This window comes from Rattus norvegicus, chromosome X (genome assembly GCF_036323735.1).
Source record: "Rattus norvegicus strain BN/NHsdMcwi chromosome X, GRCr8, whole genome shotgun sequence".
NCBI classification, from domain to species: Eukaryota; Metazoa; Chordata; class Mammalia; order Rodentia; family Muridae; genus Rattus; species Rattus norvegicus.
In genome coordinates, this window is record NC_086039.1 from 25894080 (window position 1) to 25914115 (window position 20036).

The 20036-nt window shown below is 42.3% G+C and overlaps 1 pseudogene; it reads right to left on the reverse strand.

Moving 5' to 3' along the window:
• Positions 1-676: 676 nt before the first annotated feature.
• On the reverse strand, positions 677-18790 carry LOC100362115 (rCG64250-like; annotated as a pseudogene).
• Positions 18791-20036: the final 1246 nt, after the last annotated feature.

Here is a 20036-nt window from a genome sequence, read left to right on the forward strand (position 1 = left end):
CATCAGTTCCCTCCACCATCTCTCTAGATTCAAGGGAGGGATTCATTACTTCTGTGGGAGCACTTGTTCACTCTTTGATACTGAGTGGATCCCGGGCATTATTTGGAACATAGCAGAATTTAGTCTAATAATCTAACTTTAAAAGGGCTTCCATACACATGAATTGTGCCCAAATCCTACCCGGTTTCCCCACAGGGAACATTTTACTTCATCACAACATATGGAAATGATTGGGCATTTCAGAGAGTGCCATATGGTGGGAGGATTGCGAGAAGTAAAAATACTCAGCCAAGTGTTTGTCTTCCTTTATTAAAGAAAGCAGAAATGTCAGCAGTACTAACAGACTGGTAGTACTGCTCTGCATACAAGACATACTAAGTGATAATTGCCCCCAATCTGATGAATGCTTAAATTCCTGTGTGGTGTTTTTATTTAAAAACAAACCTCTAACCTAGGTTTGGTTCTATGATTTATGCCTGAACACATCATCTTGGAATGCAGAGTTTAGGATGTGAATAACTTTAAGGAAGGCAGCACCATCACCATGAAGAAGAAGATAAAAGCTTCAGACCTACCCTGAAAAGCAATGTGATATTTTATTCTGAATATTTGCATGATTACAATAGCACTGTGCAGGTGTAGGAAATTTTGTCAGGGAGTCTCCTAGCACTTTTTTTCAAACAACAGCACTCTCATTTATGGACATGTCATCAGCCTGTTTAGAACCATGCTGGGCATTCAGATTACTCTGAACTTTCAATGACCTGATCTCAAAGAGGAATATAATCACTCCAGTGAGTGACAAGGTAGTTGTCAGAAGTATTATTAGGAACACTTAAGTGCTGTGTTTCTTTATCAGGGCTTCTTTCTTAACTGGAACGTTTGGTGGAAAGTCAAGGGTGGTTCTGCCATAGAGATCTACTACATGATTCCAGGTCACAGAAATAACAGTACAAAGGCTACTGATGATCAGAATTAAGACAGAGCACTTGTAGCACATTATCTGAATCTCAGGAACTGAGGCTTTGATTATGCTGACCCTAATGTCTGCTGAGCTAAAAATCACAGTGGCAGGTTTTATCAGCATTGCCATTAATATCAGATTCTGTGCACATACAAATTCAGGTGAAGTTGTCCAGGTCAAGTTGACAGGGCTGTGTACCAGAATTATGGTCTCAGTACCAGAGAATTTAAATTCCCAGTGGTAATAAGCTTCCCAGAGTCCAATGTAAACAAGCTGGACAACCTTATTGTTGAATTCCCAGAGGTGCCAGTATTTGCTGCTTGCAAGAATTATTCCAAACCCTGAAGATAATACACTTCAAAGGAAGCCAATAACTCTGAATATCCACTCCTTCACCCCTGCAAATCTGAAGATGAGACAGAACAATTATAGAATCAAGCAGGAACACAAATGTGAAAAACTGAATGAGTCATAGTATAAAGTTATGAAGTACACATCCCTTGCCCCTGTTATCTCCATGTTGTATTTCAATGAGCTATACATGTGTCAGAATTCTACACACTTGTTAGGTATAAATAAGAGAGCTTGAGATCTGTTATTGTGGCAGACATCTCCATTTTAATATGTTTGGACAATAATTTCACAGTGTCCTTCAAATATTGATATGTTGCTGGTTCTTGACTATGTATTTTAATACTTAGAGTTAATGTTAAAATAAGAGTTTGAAATATCATTTAAGGTGATGCTTCTTGCAGATCTCTTTGAAAAAGAGAAAAAATTACAAAAAACCCCATTGCGTTTTACAAACAGAGAAATGATCAACTTATTGAAGATGATTATGACATGATACATACAGGAGCACTTTAATATCAGAATAATTCTTGAGAAGAAAGAGACACAAGAATAACAATGCACACGGTATGCCCATTAATGTCAAACCATGGCATATCTGACTCATTTAATACCAGAAATTATGAACATAAATGATAGAACAATGGGAATATAAAGTATATCAAGGCTGAATAAGCAGATACTGTCATAATTCTGTAGATATTATCCTAATGGGTATGCATTCCTATAGAACAATATGTTTAATATTTCATAAATAAAATCAACATGAACGCAAACATAAATTTCTCATTGAAACTAGTTTGGTGTAAAACTTCATGTTAGAATGCTTATTTCCTACCATATGTGAGGTGTAGAGATGATTCATTATATAATCAAAACTACAGTATGTATGTAAAGGATGAGGAACAATGAATACATGCGTTCTGTATCTAATTTTTATACAGTATTGCACTTCATGAAAATTAACTTCATTGTGCTGCAACATATAGTGTATCTAGAGGATTATTGCTGAGCCATTATCAACTTTGACTAAAAAATAACCTTTTATATTTTTAATATAAAATAACTTATATAGATCTTCTTTGGCCTATTCACCAAAAGTCAGATGTCTGGAGTTTTTTTTTTTTTTTCCTAACCAGGTTTAATTATCTTACATTTACTTTATTTTATTTTATTTTTTTCATTTCCTTCTCTTTTTTATTTATTTATTTTTTTACCTCTTTTTTAAATTTATTTAATACTTAATAATAATTCTTTGGTTTCCGGGCAAACATCCACCTCCCCCCTCCCCTTCCTTATGGGTGTTCCACTCCCAACCCTCCCCCCATTGCCGCCCTCCCCCCAACAGTCTAGTTCACTGGGGGTTCAGTCTTAGCAGGACCCAGGGATTCCCCTTCCACTGGTGCTCTTACTAGGATATTCATTGCTACCTATGAGGTCAGAGTTCAGGGTCAGTCCATGTATAGTCTTTAGGTAGTGGCTTAGTCCCTGGAAGCTCTGGTTGCTTGGCATTGTTGTACATATGGGGTCTCGAGCCCCTTCAAGCTCTTCCAGTTCTTTCTCTGATTCCTTCAACGGGGGTCCTATTCTCAGTTCAGTGGTTTACTGCTGGCATTCGCCTCTGTATTTGCTGTATTCTGGCTATGTCTCTCAGGAGAGATCTACATCCAGCTCCTGTCGGCCTGCACTTCTTTGCTTCATCCATCTTGTCTAATTGGGTGGCTGTATATGTATGGGCCACATGTGGGGCAGGCTTTGAATGGGTGTTCCTTCAGTCTCTGTTTTAATCTTTGCCTCTCTCTTCCCTGAGAAGGGTATTCTTGTTCCCCTTTTAGAGAAGGAGTGAAGCATTCACATTTTGATCATCTGTCTTGAGTTTCATTTCTTCTAGGCATCTAGGATAATTCAAGCATTTGGGCTAATAGCCACTTATCAATGAGTGCATACCATGTATGTCTTTCTGTGATTGGGTTAGCTCACTCATGATGATATTTTCCATTTCCAACCATTTGCCTACGAATTTCATAAAGCCGTTGTTTTTGATCGCTGAGTAATATTCCATTGTGTAGATGTACCACATTTTCTGTACCCATTCCTCTGTTGAAGGGCATCTGGGTTCTTTCCAGCTTCTGGCTATTATAAATAAGGCTGCGATGAACATAGTGGAGCACGTTTCTTTTTTATATGTTGGGGCATCTTTTGGGTATATGCCCAAGAGAGGTATAGCGGGATCCTCAGGCAGTTCAATGTCCAATTTTCTGAGGAACCTCCAGACTGATTTCCAGAATGGTTTTACCAGTCTGCAATCCCACCAACAAGGGAGGAGTATTCCTCTTTCTCCACATCCTCGCCAGCATCTGCTGTCACCTGAGTTTTTGATCTTAGCCATTCTCACTGGTGTGAGGTGAAATCTCAGGGTTGTTTTGATTTGCATTTCCCTTATGACTAAAGATGTTGAACATTTCTTTAGGTGTTTCTCAGCCATTCGGCATTCCTCAGCTGTGAATTCTTTGTTTAGCTCTGAACCCCATTTTTTGATAGGGTTATTTGTCTCCCTGCGGTCTAACTTCTTGAGTTCTTTGTATATTTTGGATATAAGGCCTCTCTCTATCTGTTGTAGGATTGGTAAAGATCTTTTCCCAATCTGTTGGTTGCCGTTTTGCCCTAACCAGAGTGTCCTTTGCCTTACAGAAGCTTTGCAGTTTTATGAGACCCAATTTGTCGATTCTTGATCTTAGAGCATAAGCCATTGGTGTTTTGTTCAGGAAATTTTTTCCAGTGCCCATGTGTTCCAGATGCTTCCCTAGTTTTTCTTCTATTAGTTTGAGTGTGTCTGGTTTGATTTGGAGGTCCTTGATCCACTTGGACTTATGCTTTGTACAGGGTGATAAGCATGGATCAATCTTCATTTTTCTACATGTTGACCTCCAGTTGAACCAGCACCATTTGCTGAAAATGCTATCTTTTTTCCATTGGATGGTTTTGGCTCCTTTGTCAAAAACCAATGACCATAGGTGTGTGGGTTCATTTCTGGGTCTTAATTCTATTCCATTGGTCTATCTGTCTGTCTCTGTACCAATACCATGCAGTTTTTATCACTATTGTTCTGTAATACTGCTTGAGTTCAGGGATAGTGATTCCCCCTGAAGTCCTTTTATTGTTGAGGATAGTTTTAGCTATCCTGGGTTTTTTGTTATTCCAGATGAATTTGCAAATTGTTCTGTCTAACTCTTTTAAGAATGGGATCAGTATTTTGATGGGGATTGCATTGAATCTGTAGATCGCTTTTGGTAAAATGGCCATTTTTACTATATTAATCCTGCCAATCCATGAGCATGGGATATCTTTCCATCTTCTGAGGTCTTCTTCAATTTCTTTCTTCAGTGTCTTGAAGTTCTTATTGTATAGATCTTTTACTTGCTTGGTTAAAGTCACACCGAGGTACTTTATATTATTAGGGTCTATTATGAAGGGTGTCGTTTCCCTAATTTCTTTCTCGGCTTGTTTCTCTTTTGTGTAGAGGAAGGCTACTGATTTATTTGAGTTAATTTTATACTCAGCCACTTTGCTGAAGTTGTTTATCAGCTTTAGTAGTTCTCTGGTGGAACTTTTGGGATCACTTAAATATACTATCATATCATCTGCTAATAGTGATATTTTGACTTCTTCTTTTCGGATCTGTATCCCCTCGACCTTCTTTTGTTGTCTGATTGCTCTGGCTAGAACTTCAAGAACTATATGGAATAAGTAGGGAGAGAGTGGGCAGCCTTGTCTAGTCCCTGATTTTAGTGGGATTGTTTCAAGTTTCTCTCCATTTAGTTTAATGTTAGCAACTGGTTTGCTGTATATGGCTTTTACTATGTTTAGGTATGGGCCTTGAATTCCTATTCTTTCCAGGACTTTTATCATGAAGGGGTGTTGAATTTTGTCAAATGCTTTCTCAGCATCTAATGAAATGATCATGTGGTTCTGTTCTTTCAGTTTGTTTATATAATGGATCACGTTGATGGTTTTCCGTATATTAAACCATCCCTGCATGCCTGGGATGAAGCCTACTTGATCATGGTGGATGATTGTTTTGATGTGCTCTTGGATTCGGTTTGCCAGAATTTTATTGAGTATTTTTGCGTCGATATTCATAAGGGAAATTCGTCTGAAGTTCTCTTTCTTTGTTGTGTCTTTGTGTGGTTTAGGTATAAGAGTAATTGTGGCTTCGTAGAAGGAAATCGGTAGTGCTCCATCTTTTTCAATTTTGTGGAATAGTTTGGATAATATTGGTATGAGGTCTTCTATGAAGATTTGATAGAATTCTGCACTAAACCCGTCTGGACCTGGGCTCTTTTTGGTTGGGAGACCTTTAATGACTGCTTCTATTTCCTTAGGAGTTATGGGGTTGTTTAACTGGTTTATCTGTTCCTGATTTAACTTCGATACCTGGTATCTGTCTAGGAAATTGTCCATTTCCTGAAGATTTTCAAGTTTTGTTGAATATAGGTTTTTATAGTAAGATCTGATGATTTTTTGAATTTCCTCTGAATCTGTAGTTTTATGTCTCCCTTTTCATTTCTGATTTTGTTAATTTGGACGCACTCTCTGGGTCCTCTCGTTAGTCTGGCTAAGGGTTTATCTATCTTGTTGATTTTCTCAAAGAACCAACTTTTGGTTCTGTTGATTCTTTCTATGGTCCTTTTCGTTTCTACTTGGTTGATTTCAGCTCTGAGTTTGATTATTTCCTGCCTTCTACTCCTCCTGGATGTATTTGCTTCTTTTTGTTCTAGAGCTTTTAGGTGTGCTGTCAAGCTGCTGACATATGCTCTTTCCTGTTTCTTTCTGCAGGCACTCAGCGCTATGAGTTTTCCTCTTAGCACAGCTTTCATTGTGTCCCATAAGTTTGGGTATGTTGTATCTTCATTTTCATTAAATTCTAAAAAGTTTTTAATTTCTTTTTTTATTTCTTCCTTGACCAGGTTATCATCGAGTAGAGCATTGTTCAATTTCCACGTATATATGGGCATTCTTCCCTTATTGTTATTGAAGACCAGTTTTAGGCCGTGGTGGTCCGATATCACGCATGGGATTATTTCTATCTTTCTGTACCTGTTGAGTCCCGTTTTTTGACCAATTATATGGTTAACTTTGGAGAAAGTACCATGAGGAGCTGAGAAGAAGGTATATCCTTTTGCTTTAGGATAGAATGTTCTATAAATATCCGTTAAGTCCATTTGGCTCATGACTTCTCTTAGTCTGTCGACATCACTGTTTAATTTCTGTTTCCATGATCTGTCCATTGATGAGAGTGGGGTGTTGAAATCTCCCACTATTATTTTGTGAGGTGCAATGTGTGTTTTGAGCTTTAGTAAGGTTTCTTTTACGTATGTAGGTGCCCTTGTATTTGGGGCATAGTTATTTAGGATTGAGAGTTCATCTTGGTGGATTTTTCCTTTGATGAATATGAAGTGTCCTTCCTTATCTTTTTTGATGACTTTTAGTTGGAAATTGATTTTATTTGATATTAGAATGGCTACTCCAGCTTGCTTCTTCTGACCATTTGCTTGGAAATTTGTTTTCCAGCCTTTCACTCTGAGGTAGTGTCTGTCTTTGTCTCCGAGGTGTGTTTCCTGTAGGCAGCAGAATGCAGGGTCCTCGTTGCGTATCCAGTTTGTTAATCTATGTCTTTTTATTGGGGAGTTGAGGCCATTGATATTGAGAGATATTAAGGAATAGTGATTATTGCTTCCCGTTATATTCATATTTGGATGTGAGGTTATGTTTGTGTGCTTTCATTCTCTTTGTTTTGTTGCCAAGACGATTAGTTTCTTGCTTCTTCTAGGGTATAGCTTGCCTCCTTATGTTGGGCTTTACCATTTATTATCCTTTGTAGTGCTGGATTTGTAGAAAGATATTGTGTAAATTTGGTTTTGTCATGGAATATCTTGGTTTTCCCATCTATGTTAATTGAGAGTTTTGCTGGATACAGTAACCTGGGCTGGCATTTGTGTTCTCTTAGGGTCTGTATGACATCAGTCCAGGATCTTCTGGCCTTCATAGTTTCTGGCGAGAAGTCTGGTGTGATTCTGATAGGTCTCCCTTTATATGTTACTTGACCTTTTTCCCTTACTGCTTTTAATATTCTTACTTTATTTTCTGCATTTGTTGTTTTGACTATTATGTGATGGGAGGAGTTTCTTTTCTTGTCCAATCTATTTGGAGTCCTGTAGGCTTCTTGTATGCTTATGGGTATCTCTTTCTTTAGGTTAGGGAAGTTTTCTTCTTTGATTTTGTTGAAGATATTTACTGGTCCTTTGGGCTGGGAGTCTTCACTCTCTTCTATACCTATTATCCTTATGTTTGATCTCCTCATTGAGTACTGGATTTTCTGTATGATTTGGACCAGTAGCTTTTTCTGCTTTACATTATCTTTGACAGTTTAGTCGATGATTTCTATGGAATATCCTGCTCCTCAGATTCTCTCTTCTATCTCTTGTATTCTGTTGGTGAAGCTTGTATCCTCGGCTCCTTGTCTCTTCTTTTGTTTTCTATATCCAGGGTTGTTTCCATGTGTTCTTTCTTGATTGCTTCTATTTCTATTTTCAATTCCTTCAACTGTTTGATTGTGTTTTCCTGGAATTTTTTCAGGGATTTTTGCGATTCCTCTCTGTAGGCTTCTACTTGTTTTTAATGTTTTCCTGTATTTCTCTAAGGGAGTTCTTCACGTCTTTCTTCAAGTCCTCCAGCATCATGATCAAATATGATTTTGAAACTAGATCTTGCTTTTCTGGTGTGTTTGGTTATCCCATGTTTGTTTTGATGGGAGAATTGGGCTCCGATGGTGCCATGTAGTCTTGTTTTCTGTTGCTTGGGTTCCTGCGCTTGCCTCTCGCCATCAGATTATCTCTAGTGTTACTTTGTCTGCTATTTCTGACAGTGGCTAGACTGTCCTATAAGCCTGTTTGTCAGGAGTGCTATAGACCTGTTTTCCTGTTTTCTTTCAGCCAGTTATGGGGACAGAGTGTTCTGCTTTCAGGCATGTAGTTTTTCCTATCTACAGGTCTTCAGCTGTTCCTGTGGGCCTGTGTCTGGAGTTCACCAGGCAGGTCACTTGCAGCAGAAATGTTGGTCTTACCTGTGGTCCCAATGCTCAAGTTTGCTCGTGGGGTGCTGCCTACGAGCTGTTTCGCTGGGATAGCAACCAGGAAGTTCTGCGCCGCCCTTTCCGGGAGCTTCTGTGCACCAGGGTTCCAGATGGCGTTTGGTGTTTTCCTCTGGAATCAGTAATGTGGGCAGAGTGCAGTCTCTTCTGTTTTCCCAGGCAAGTCTGCCTCTCTGAAGGTTTAGCTTTCCCTCCCACGGGATTTGCGTCCAGAGAACTGTTTATCTGGTCGGTCCCTTCAAGTTCCGGCGGTGTCTCAGAAGCAGGGGACCCGCTGCTGCTGTGCCCTTATCCAAGGGAACCCAGAGGCCATATATAGTTTCCTCTTGGGCCAGGGATGTGGGCAGAGGTGGGCAGTTTTGGTGGTCTCTTCTGCTCTGGAGTCTCAGGAGTGCCCACCTGTCCAGGTGGTGAGGTCTCTCTCCCACAGGGTTAGGGAACAGTGAGCTGCTGCGGTCAGGGACCCATGGATTGGGGACTCCCGCTAAAAACCGGAAGTGCCCGGTCCTAGAGGAATTTTGCCTCCGTGTGTCCTGAGTTCACCAGGCAGGTCGCTTGGAGCAGGAAGGTCTGTCTTACCTGTGGTCCCGAGGTTCAAGTTTGCTTGTGGGGTGCTACCTACGAGCTCTCCGTGGGGTAGCCTCTGGAGTTCTTTAGAATTAATCTGAGTTCCTTATTCTACTACACTCACCTGTGTGTCTATGTTTGTGTTGGTACCATTTGGTTTTAACAACAGAGATGTGTGCTAGAACATGAAATCTGGTATAGTAAATTATCTGGGGATGCTATTTATGCTTAGGATATCTTTTAGTCTCTGTTATGTTCTTGCTTCCATATGAATTTTTCTATTTTTTTATCAGAATGTACATAAGGATGATAAATATGTTATAACTTTGATTACCTTAGTATATGAAGATTACTGTTATCCTAGAAATTAACATTTATTATATACTTAGAAAATTAGAAAAAGTATAAGAACATTATAAACAATCAAAGAACATTTGAACATTAGAGGTCTGATCAAGGATAATAATTATGAAAAAGTATATAAAAGAAAAATCCAATAATGCAAGCATTTCAAAATTTATTTTAAATAAAAAGCACACACTTTAATTTATTCTTCACTGATTAATTTTTCTTCTTTGCATGGAGCATAGATCATTTGTCACTCAAATTACCATAAGACACTGTGGGCATTGTAATATAAAAAATCTCTTAAGAAATCTATCAACTTAATACTGGTAAAATAACTTTATGAAAGAAAGAAAGCATAAATAATCAGCCTTTCAGATAATTCATGACATTCTTTGTAGCGCTTTCTTTTTTTAAACTTATTGGCTTTAAACTGAATAATTATTAATTTATCCTTCAAATGTCAGCTCCTTTCAGGTTTTCCCATACATTGACCCCCTTATCCCATCATGCTTCTAAGTATGTGACCCTCAAGTATCCATCCTTTCCCTCTTCCCCGCCATGAAATTCCACTACACTGGGGAATCCAGCATGACCATGGGCTTCTCATCATACCAGTGCTCAACAAGGACAATCTCTGCTAGATATGCTGCTGGAGCCATGGACCTGTCCATGTGTGAACTTTTGGTGGTGGTGCTTTAGTCCATGGGTACTCTGGTTGGTTGGTATTTTTGTTTGTTTGATGTTGCAACAACCTTCAGCTCTTTCGTTCCTTTCTCTATCTCTTCCAATGTGAACCCTGTTCTCAGTTCAATGGTTGGCTGCTAGCATTCTCCTCTGTAATTGTTATAGTCTGGCAGAGCCTCTCAGGAACAGCTATATCAAGCTCCTATCATAATGCACTTCTGGTATCAGTAGCAATACAATATCATTTGTGTTCGGTGGCTGTACGGATATGGGCTGGATCCCATGGTGGGGCAGGCTCTGCATGGCCATTGCTTCAGTCTCTGCTACAAACTCTATCTCCATATCTCCTCCTATGAATATTGTTCTACCCCCTTATAAGATGGACTGAAGCATCCACACTTTGGTGGTCGTTTTTCTTGTGTTTCATGTGGTCTGAGGATTGTATATTGGGTAATTTGAGTTTTGGGGCTAATATCCACTTATCAGTATGTGCGTAGGATGGGTGGGTTTTCTTTGTTGTTATTGTTGCTTGTGTTTTGTTATTGTGGTACTTCACATAGGATGATATTTTCTGGTTCCATCCATTTACCTAAGAGTTTCATGAAGGTTTGTTTTTAATAGCTGAGTAGTAAAGCATTGTGGAGATGTACCACATTTTCTGTATCCAGTCCTCTGTTGAAAGACATCTCTGTTGTGGTGCAGTAAAGTGTTCCCTGTTGGGAGCACTTGGTAGGATTTGTGCACGATTCATGTATATGGAAAACCTTGGAGGGTTAGAGTATTAGACTAAATTCTGCTGTGTTCCAAATTATGCCAGTGTTCCACTCAATACCAAAGAGAGAACAAGTGCTCCCAAAGAAGTAATGAATCACTCTCTTGAAACTAGAGAGTTGGTGGAGGGAACTGATATTCTGATTCAGCAGAGGAAACAAAGAGCCAGCAAGGCAAGGGAAAGTGTCAGGACCTTATGGTCCAGGGAATCACATGTCTCTGATAGACTCGCAATTAGTCTGATTTGCAGCTATGACTGACTGGCAACCAGATTGTTTATTTATACAGGTTTCAGAGACCAAAGACAGAATGATGAATATTCAAGTATTTGAGATTATGTGTTTGATTTTTCATTATATGTCCAGGGTTATTAAATGAGCCACAGCTGGAAAGTACAATCAGAACACCTTTTTATTTTTATTATCATTATGATTTCTCCAATTTAAAGACACCAAAGACTACCTTTTCCAAAGGAAACAAATGTGTTATATGACAGCTTCATTTTAGGCCAGTGGTATTTCCAGTTTTAAAGCCCCAAGAAAAACACAAAGTATCTGAAATAGTATTTTTATGAATAGTAAATAGTGACATCTAATTTCTTTCATTATATGTTCCTTAATCTGCACTATAAATAGGAAATATTTATTTTTGTCAATATCCCTTATGCACTGGCTTCTATTTTTCTAGGGAGTCTGTACTGTATGACCCTGTAATTTCAAATTATGCTTTTAGGGATCTCCAAATGTGTTGTCAAGTGAGGCCTTGAATCTGTAAATTCATGCTATGGCCTTTCGGAGATTGTAAATTATCTCTGTTAATCCTATACCAATTGCACTGTTTGTGTTTGCTCTGAGTCAGATATCCCAAGAAGATACCTGGAATAGTATCTGCATCTAATCATAATGATCTCAAGGGAATACATATGGAAGACTTCACAAATAGTGTCAGATAAAGTTAATTTTAGCTTTTTTCTAGAAATATGCCAACATAATACTCTCAGTAAAACACACAAAATGAATGATAATACAGAATGTCCTCAAGAATGCAACAATGAGGCACCAAAACCCAAAAATGAGAGATTGAACAACAGTGATTTGAATATTCACATCAGCTTTGCTCAAAATGAGTCAAACAGTATTACTGGCTTCACAACTCTCAAAGTTTTCAGAAGATATGGCTGTGGCACATCCGTTTAGATGTATTATCTTATGATATCCTTCCTTCCATGGTTGTAGGACACTGATGTTTAAAACTGACATTTTCTATACATTTTCCATTTAGTCATCAAAAGTTCATAAGAGTAGATGCAGATATGGCTAATGACTGCCTTCTCAGGTGGCTAAACATTTACACTGCTTCATAAAAAGGATCAACATCCAGGAAGTTGCAATGCATAAGCCTACTTTGTAGAACCTTTAACACAGTCATGACTGTGTTCCTTAGTATGCTGTTCACATTTTTCAGCAGGGTCAGCTTCTCTGAGTGTGTTGTGCTGTGGGTATATTTACGCGGCACGAATCCTGATATTTAATGTCTTTTCCCAAAACTCAGCGTATCATTGTATTAATAAGTGTAGGGCGCCCTCCTGTGGTGAACAACGGTATTGCGTATGCGCAGGCTTTGCATCTGGCATCAGTTGGCCGGTAATATGCTAATGAGGGAGCAGTACCATGCTAATGAGGTGATTCGTGCTCCGCCAATCCCTGAAGGACAATTACCATAGCCTCAGCCTGCTGTCTATATAAGGCAAGCACTCTTGCTGCTTGAGGTCCCCGTATCAGCAAAATGAAGGTGGTCCTACAATAAAAGCTGTTAACGAGGATCCAACGGTGTTGCGTCTTCCTTGCCGGACGAGGTGGGCGCGACAACTGGTGGCCCATACGGGGACCCGAGAATATTCTCGTGGATCCAGAAGTCTTCAGTTTCAGGACGGCGACGTCGTTAAATTCCCGGATAATGGAAGATAAGTTTCTCTGGAGGTAAGCAGAGACGATGAATAAAGTTCTCTGGAGGTAAGCTGTGAGGAGCTGTCCGAGGAGCTGTCCTCACAGATGTGAGGAGCTGTCCAAGGAGCTGTCCTCACATATGTGAGGAGCTGTCCTCACATACTCCATTACAAGATGGCACCGGCATCCGGCAGAACGCACCTAGTAAAAAGGGCAATACGCAGGCACCTGGTAACTTCCCTACTCAAAGGGACACATATGTTTTGGTACGTCATCTGGCATAATTGGCAGCGACCAGTCAGAGAGTGACACGTCCTAGGCGAGGATAGTTTCCTATATAAGGGACGGTTATTCCTCACTCTCCGTCTCCGCATTGTAAGCTTATGCTCTCCCTCTCAAGACGCATTAAAGCTTTTCTGCAGTAGGATCCTGTGTGTGCCGCGTTGTTCCTGCTGGCGAGACGTAGCGCGGGACATCTGGTGCCGAAAACCCGGGAAAGACCTCGCCATCGTCAGCACCTTCGGAGATCCCTTGGTGAGAAGGAGGATTCAGAACTGCAGGTAGATACGTTCGGAGAGGCAGCCCTCTCTTGGACTTTGGTCTGGGGTTGTCACCGCCTTGGGAAGGATTTGTTGAGGCTATAGTATTTGTCCTGGGAGCCACCCTACTCTTTATGTTCTGTTTTCACTGTTTTCGCTGTTAAAAGGATGATCACAGCAGCTGAAGGCACGTCTCAGTCTCTCGTATATAAGTGAGCTTCGCGCAGCTCCCTTTTACCTTCGATTTTGACTGTTGAGGAACAAGGACGCGATAAGGCCGACGTAGATAAGCGGCACCGTCCAGGGAGGCGCGTGTAAGACTCCCGTACATAAGAGAGCAGCAAGTGTCCGTCTCTACCCTTTCACCTCACGCCTTGTCAGACAGACGTAGATAAGCTGCCGGCGTTCCTGGCCCATCATGGGATCCTCACAGTCTGTGGTCACGGCCTTGGAAACAGTGTTAAAGCAGAGGAACATCAAAATTGGAGGAGGAACACTTAAAAACTTTGTGAGGGAGGTGGAGAGGGTGGCGCCTTGGTTTGCCTGTTCAGGCTCGTTTACAATTGCCTCATGGAACAAACTTGGAAAAGTCCTTGACAGAAAATTGGCGGAAGAGGATCTGCGCCTAGGGACCAAAGCTATATGGAAGCTGGTTAAGAATTGTTTAAAGGATGAAACGTGTAAGGCAGCAGTAGTAGAAGGACAGGCCACTCTTGAGGTAGTCCGGGAAAGTCTGTCAGAAACTGAACGTAGTGAGAGGTTGGGCGCGCGCAAGAAAAAAGACGTCCTAAGAAAGAAAAAGTGCCCTCCCGGTAAGTCCGCAGACAAGGGAGCGTTGAAATTTTCAGATTCCAGCACTTCCTTCTCTACACATAAACCAGGAGGGAGAGCCAGCCTATACCCTGTGAAAGAGCTAGAAGCGCTGAACCTCGACAGTTCTGAAAGCTCTAAAAATAAAACCTTAGACTCAGAGGAGGAGGCTGAGCTAGATGAGGAAGCAGCTAAATATGAGGAGGAAAGATATTACCCCGATGAATGTAGGGGAAGTAATAGAAGCCTTCTAGCGCGGCCGCCACCAACGGTGCCCCCTCCATATGAGACACGCTCACGCGCCTTCTCACTAGTCCCCGAGAGGGTGAGAAGAAAGCTGAGTATGACATTTCCTATCTTTGAGACTTCGGAGGGAGGACGGGTCCATGCCCCTGTTGAATATAATCAGATTAAGGAATTAGTGGAATCAGTTAGAAAGTATGGAGTCACGGCCAACTTTACTCTAACACAACTCGACAGGTTGGCCATGACAGCATTGACACTAGCTGATTGGCAGATGATTGCTAAGGCAGCCCTTCCCAGCATGGGCCTTGGCTGACAAAGCCACAAAAATGATAGCTGTGGCCCTGGCCTCTCCTTTAGAGGCTGCTAAAGCCTTTCATGGCAATTTCCATGTCACCTCAGAAACTTTGCGCCGCTGCTTCTCTATAACTAGAAAAGAGGCACGTGATATAGTCACCCAGTGCCAACAGTGCTGCCAGTTCCTCCCAGTTCCTCACATTGGGGTCAACCCGAGAGGAATACAGCCATTGCAAATCTGGCAAATGGATGTTACTCATAATTCTACAGTATGTGCATGTATCTATAGACACATGTTCTGGCATTCTACATGCCACCCCACTTACAGGAGAAAAAACAACACATTACATTCAGCACTGCCTTTAAGCATGGAGTGCTTGGGGAAAGCCAAAATGTGTAAAAACTGACAATGGCCCCGCCTACACATCTCAAAAATTCCGTCAGTTTTGTGCTCAGATGCAGGTTACCCACCTGATGGGCCTGCCCTACAACCCTCAAGGACAGGGAATCATAGAGCGTGCTCATCGGACGCTCAAATAATATTTAATAAAACAAAGAGGGGGAATTATGATAGAACTCCTCCCAACACCCCGAGTGGCCACTGCTCTGGCCCTTTTTACCTTAAATTTTTTAAATCTTGATGAAGCTGGACAAACAGCGGCTGAGCGACATTGCTCAGAGCCCAAGAGGACAAAAGAATTAGTCAAATGGAAGGATGTATTGACAAATGAATGGAAAGGCCCGGATCCTGTTTTAATAAGATCCAGGGGAGCTGTCTGTGTTTTTCCACAGGACAATGAAAATCCCATATGGATCCCAGGACGACTTACTCGGAGCATCACAGCAAGTGATCAAGAAGGGACTGGGACTCCTGCACCTCCTCACTCTTCTTCCATGGATGCCAGCAACGGTGCAGGACGAGCTACGATGGGGAATAATGTCAACCTTTCCACTCCCGATGCCGGTGATGTACCACTAACAGGGATTTAGGGTTGGCCTATTTACCTAAGGACACAGGTTGAACGACTAAGAAAATAGGACTATTCCCCTTAAGGGCAGCCTTTGTTTTGGCATATTCAACAAAACATCTTTTGATCTCCCTTGCATTATGTTATGTAATCAATCTTCTGCTTGGTTAAGGAGGCCACATGGGGAACTGGTGAGGAGGACATTGTGGCTAACGCCACAGTTCTCTATGGTGGTGGCCTTACATTGCGTTAATGGTAGCTGCACTGATCTTACGCCCATGGCGATGCTATTTGGAGGAAAGGGCGAAAAGGGATGGTTGTCATTTTTCTGGAAGGGGAACATCAAACCTGCTGCCTCTGTCTGGACAGCTACTCATATAAAATATCGCAGTAGTTACCCGCATGCCTCGCTTTATCCCGATCCCTGTTGATACCCCGGGAACCATGACCTTATTTAGAGGAAAAAGAGATTTTGGTACTTCTGCAATTATTGCTGTCATTATTGCTACGACAGCAGTCGCTGCCTCAGTTACTGCCTCGGCATTGGCCTTGTCAAATTCAGTACAGACAACCCAAACTATCAATGATTTATCGGCCACCATCTCTGTGGCTCGGGACAGACAGGCCTCGGCCAATACTCAGACATAGGGAGGCCTTATGCTTGTAAACCAACGTTTAGATCTGGTCCGAGAGCAATTAGACATTCTATGGCAACTGGCCCAGCTTGGCTGTGAGCAAAAACTCCCAGGCCTTTGTGTCACCTCCATATAATATGACAAATTTACCCGAGCTGCTAATCTGTCTAAGAGTCTTTCACAGCATCTGTTACAGAATTGGACCTCGGAGTTTGAACAGACACTTCGAGAGCTGAGAGCGATCATCATTCAAGTAAATTCTACCCGACTGGACCTGTCCTTGACGGAGGGATTGTCGTCCTGGATCACCTCAGCAGTCTCTTATTTCAAGGAATGGGTGGGAGTGGGACTTTTTGGAGTGATCCTCTGCTGTGGTTTAGTGTTACTCCTCTGGTTGCTTTGCAAATTGAGATCTCAAACAAGAAAGGACAAAGTAGTGATCGCCCAGGCGCTTGTAGCCCTTGAACAAGGAGCGTCAGCCGATATCTGGTTGACCATGCTCAAGCAACAGGTTGCCGGCTGGACAGCTCTTGCACTCCTAGAACCTCGGTTCATTGCACAGGATTAGAGTGTCCGGGTTGAGCAGCCCATGAGGGGTGACGAGCTTAGCATCACACAGGGAAGTTCTACCAAATACGCTCCCTGGAAGGCATGTCATATTACATGAGGGTTTCTGCCCCAGTTTTCCCTCCCTCGAAAAATGGCAGTGCGACGGGTCGGGAGTGCCCTGGGTCCCAACAACAGCCTAAGGGTATCTCTCTTGTACAGGTTCGCCATCTTTGTACGAGGATATGACCTCTGTTTTCGCCCTCCTATATCTGGGTGTCCTGTTTGCTTAAAAAAACAGAAAAGGGGGAGATGTGAGGAGCTGTCCAAGGAGCTGTCCTCACATATGTGAGGAGCTGTCCTCACATACTCCATTACAAGATGGCACTGGCATCCGGCAGAACGCACCTAGTAAAAAGGGCAATACGCAGGCGCCTGGTAACTTCCCTACTCAAAGGGACACGTACGTTTTGGTACGTCATCTGGCATAATTGGCAGCGACCAGTCAGAGAGTGACACGTCCTAGGCGAGGATAGTTTCCTATATAAGGGACGGTTATTCCTCACTCTCCTTCTCCGCATTGTAAGCTTATGCTCTCCCTCTCAAGACGCATTAAAGCTTTTCTGCAGTAGGATCCTGTGTGTGCCGCGTCGTTCCTGCTGGCGAGACGTAGCGCGGGACAGTAAGCAGAGAAGTTGAAAGCCTTGGTATAGAGGCCGAGAGGTTAGCGAAGTTGAAAGCCTTGGTATAGAGGCCGAGAGGTTAGTGAAGTTGAAAGCCTTGGTATAGAGGCCGAGAGGTTAGTGAAGTTGAAAGCCTTGGAATAGAGGCTGAAATATTAGTGAAGTTGAAAGCCTTGGTATAGAGGCGGAAAGGTTTGGGAACTACCGCAATGTTGTTTCCAATTGATCATTTGTGGATAGGGCTTGTAATTTTGTTTCTTTTTTTTCTTTGTGTGGGATAGAGAAGCCACAGAGGGCAAGCTTAAGCCAGGATCAAAACCTCTTTGGCGAATGGTCCCTGCCTGCTTGGAGGATAAACGATGTGAGGAAGCTGTTAAGACAGGTCAGAGGGTCCTTGCAGAGCAACAAGAAAGTATATCGAAGGGAGAAAAGGTCTCGAAAGAAAAAAAGAAAAGAAAAGGAGATAAAAGGAACAGATTGAAGGCAGAGATAGAAAAAAGAGGATAATCAGAACCAGGAAACAAATAAGATGTATTCTTCTTTAAAAACCTTGACCTTAGGAATGTGAGATGATTCAGAGTTTAGTGAGGATGACGAGGCTGATCTTGAGGAAGAGGCTGCTCAGTGTGAGAGGGAGAGATTAGGCAAGAAAGCAGTTATACCAACAGCACCTCCATATAACCTTCAACATAAAAGCATGGTGAAGCCAGCAGGGGCTACTTCCTTTTGCCCAGAGGTGTGGAAAGAGATGGGATTAAGTTTTCCAGTGTTTCTGGATGCTAACGGGCATCGATATCATGAACCCGTTGACTTTAAGACTATGAAGCAATTGGCAGAATCAGTCAGAACCTATGGGTCAGTGCAGCTTTTGTTGTGGCTCAAGTTGAGGCTATTGCTAGGTATTGCCTCACCCCTGGGGATTGGGTAGTCTGGCTAAAGACTGCCTCTCCTCAGGTCAATACTTAGATTGGAAATCTTATCTTTTTGAACATGCTAATACTCAGGCCGCCATTAATCTGGCCTCAGGAGTAGACCCTCAGAGACATTGGGATGCTGACATGCTATTGGGTCTAGGGAGATTTGCTCTGGACCAGACTGGTTATCCAGAACAAGTTTATAGCCAAATTAATGAAACAGCCATCAAGGCATGGAAAGCACTGCCTAATAGGGGCACGGTCCCTGGGAACCTTACCAAGGTTCTGCAAGGGCCCACAGAGCCGTTTTCAGACTTTGTCGCCCGCATGGTAGAGGCTGCTACCAAAATCTTCAGAGACCCTGATACAACCATGCCTCTTATTAAGCAGCTAGTGTATGAGCAATGTACAAAAGAATGTAGGAGTGCTATAACACCATACAAACATAAAGGTTTAGAAATTTGGTTAAAAGTCTACAGGGAAATGGGAGGACCATTGACTAATGCTGTCTAGCAGCAGCTGTAGTGCAGTTAGGGAAAGATGCCATCACAGATACCTGTTTCAAATGTGGCAGTAAAGGGCATTATCGAAGACAGTGTCCAGAAAGGAATAAGGGGAGAATTAGTGATAGACCTAAGCAGCCTGGACTATGTCCACGAGGTAAGAAGGGAAGCCACTGGGAAAGTGAGTGCAGATCTATGAAGGACTTGGATGGCCGACCCTTAGCGACAGGATATGGTGGTGCATGGCCAAAAAATGGACAACGGGGCCCACGTCCCCAGGGCCCTCAAATATATGGGGCTCTGCAGAGCGACAGAAAGGGACAGGACAATCAGAGGCCTTGGCCTTTCCTTCGCCACCCGAAGGACCGAGGAGAGCCACTAAAGGCTCAGCAGGACTGGACCTTCACTCCACCACCAGAATCGTATTAACCCCCCAAATGGGAGTGCAGCCTGTAGACACAGATTTTAGAGGACCCCTCCCTAAAGATACAATTGGGCTATTGTTGGGATGCTGCTCCTCTGCCCTGAAGGGTTTACAGATTGTGCCCGGAGTAATTGACCATTATTATTTGGGCACAGTAAAAGTCCTAGTAGCCTCCCCCCAGGGAATTACTGCAATTTCCCGTGGAGACAGAATCGCTCAAATGCTGCTTCTGCCTAGCTTGCATAAGCGCTTTCCTGCTGAAAATAGAATCAAAGGGGACAGGGGCTTAGGATCTACAGGCTCCTGATTTGCCTTTATCTCATTGGAACTGGGTGATCGTCCAATGTTAACATTGACTGTAGAGGGACGATCATTCCTTGGCGTATTGGACACTGGAACAGATTGTAGTATTATCTCTGCTCATGACTGGCCACCTAGGTGGCCTACGCAAACATCATCTCAGGCCCTATGTGGTCTAGGGTATGAAATGGCTCCTTTAATAAGCTCCAAAGAATTGATATGGAAGGATGCAGAAGGAAGATCAGGAACGATTACTCCCTATGTTGTGGACATTCCAGTGACACTGTGGGGCAGAGATGTTTTGATAAATCTAGACATGATTCTGACTAATGATTACTCCCCACAAGTTAAGGATATGATGACAAAAATGGGCTATGTGCCTAGAAAAGGTCT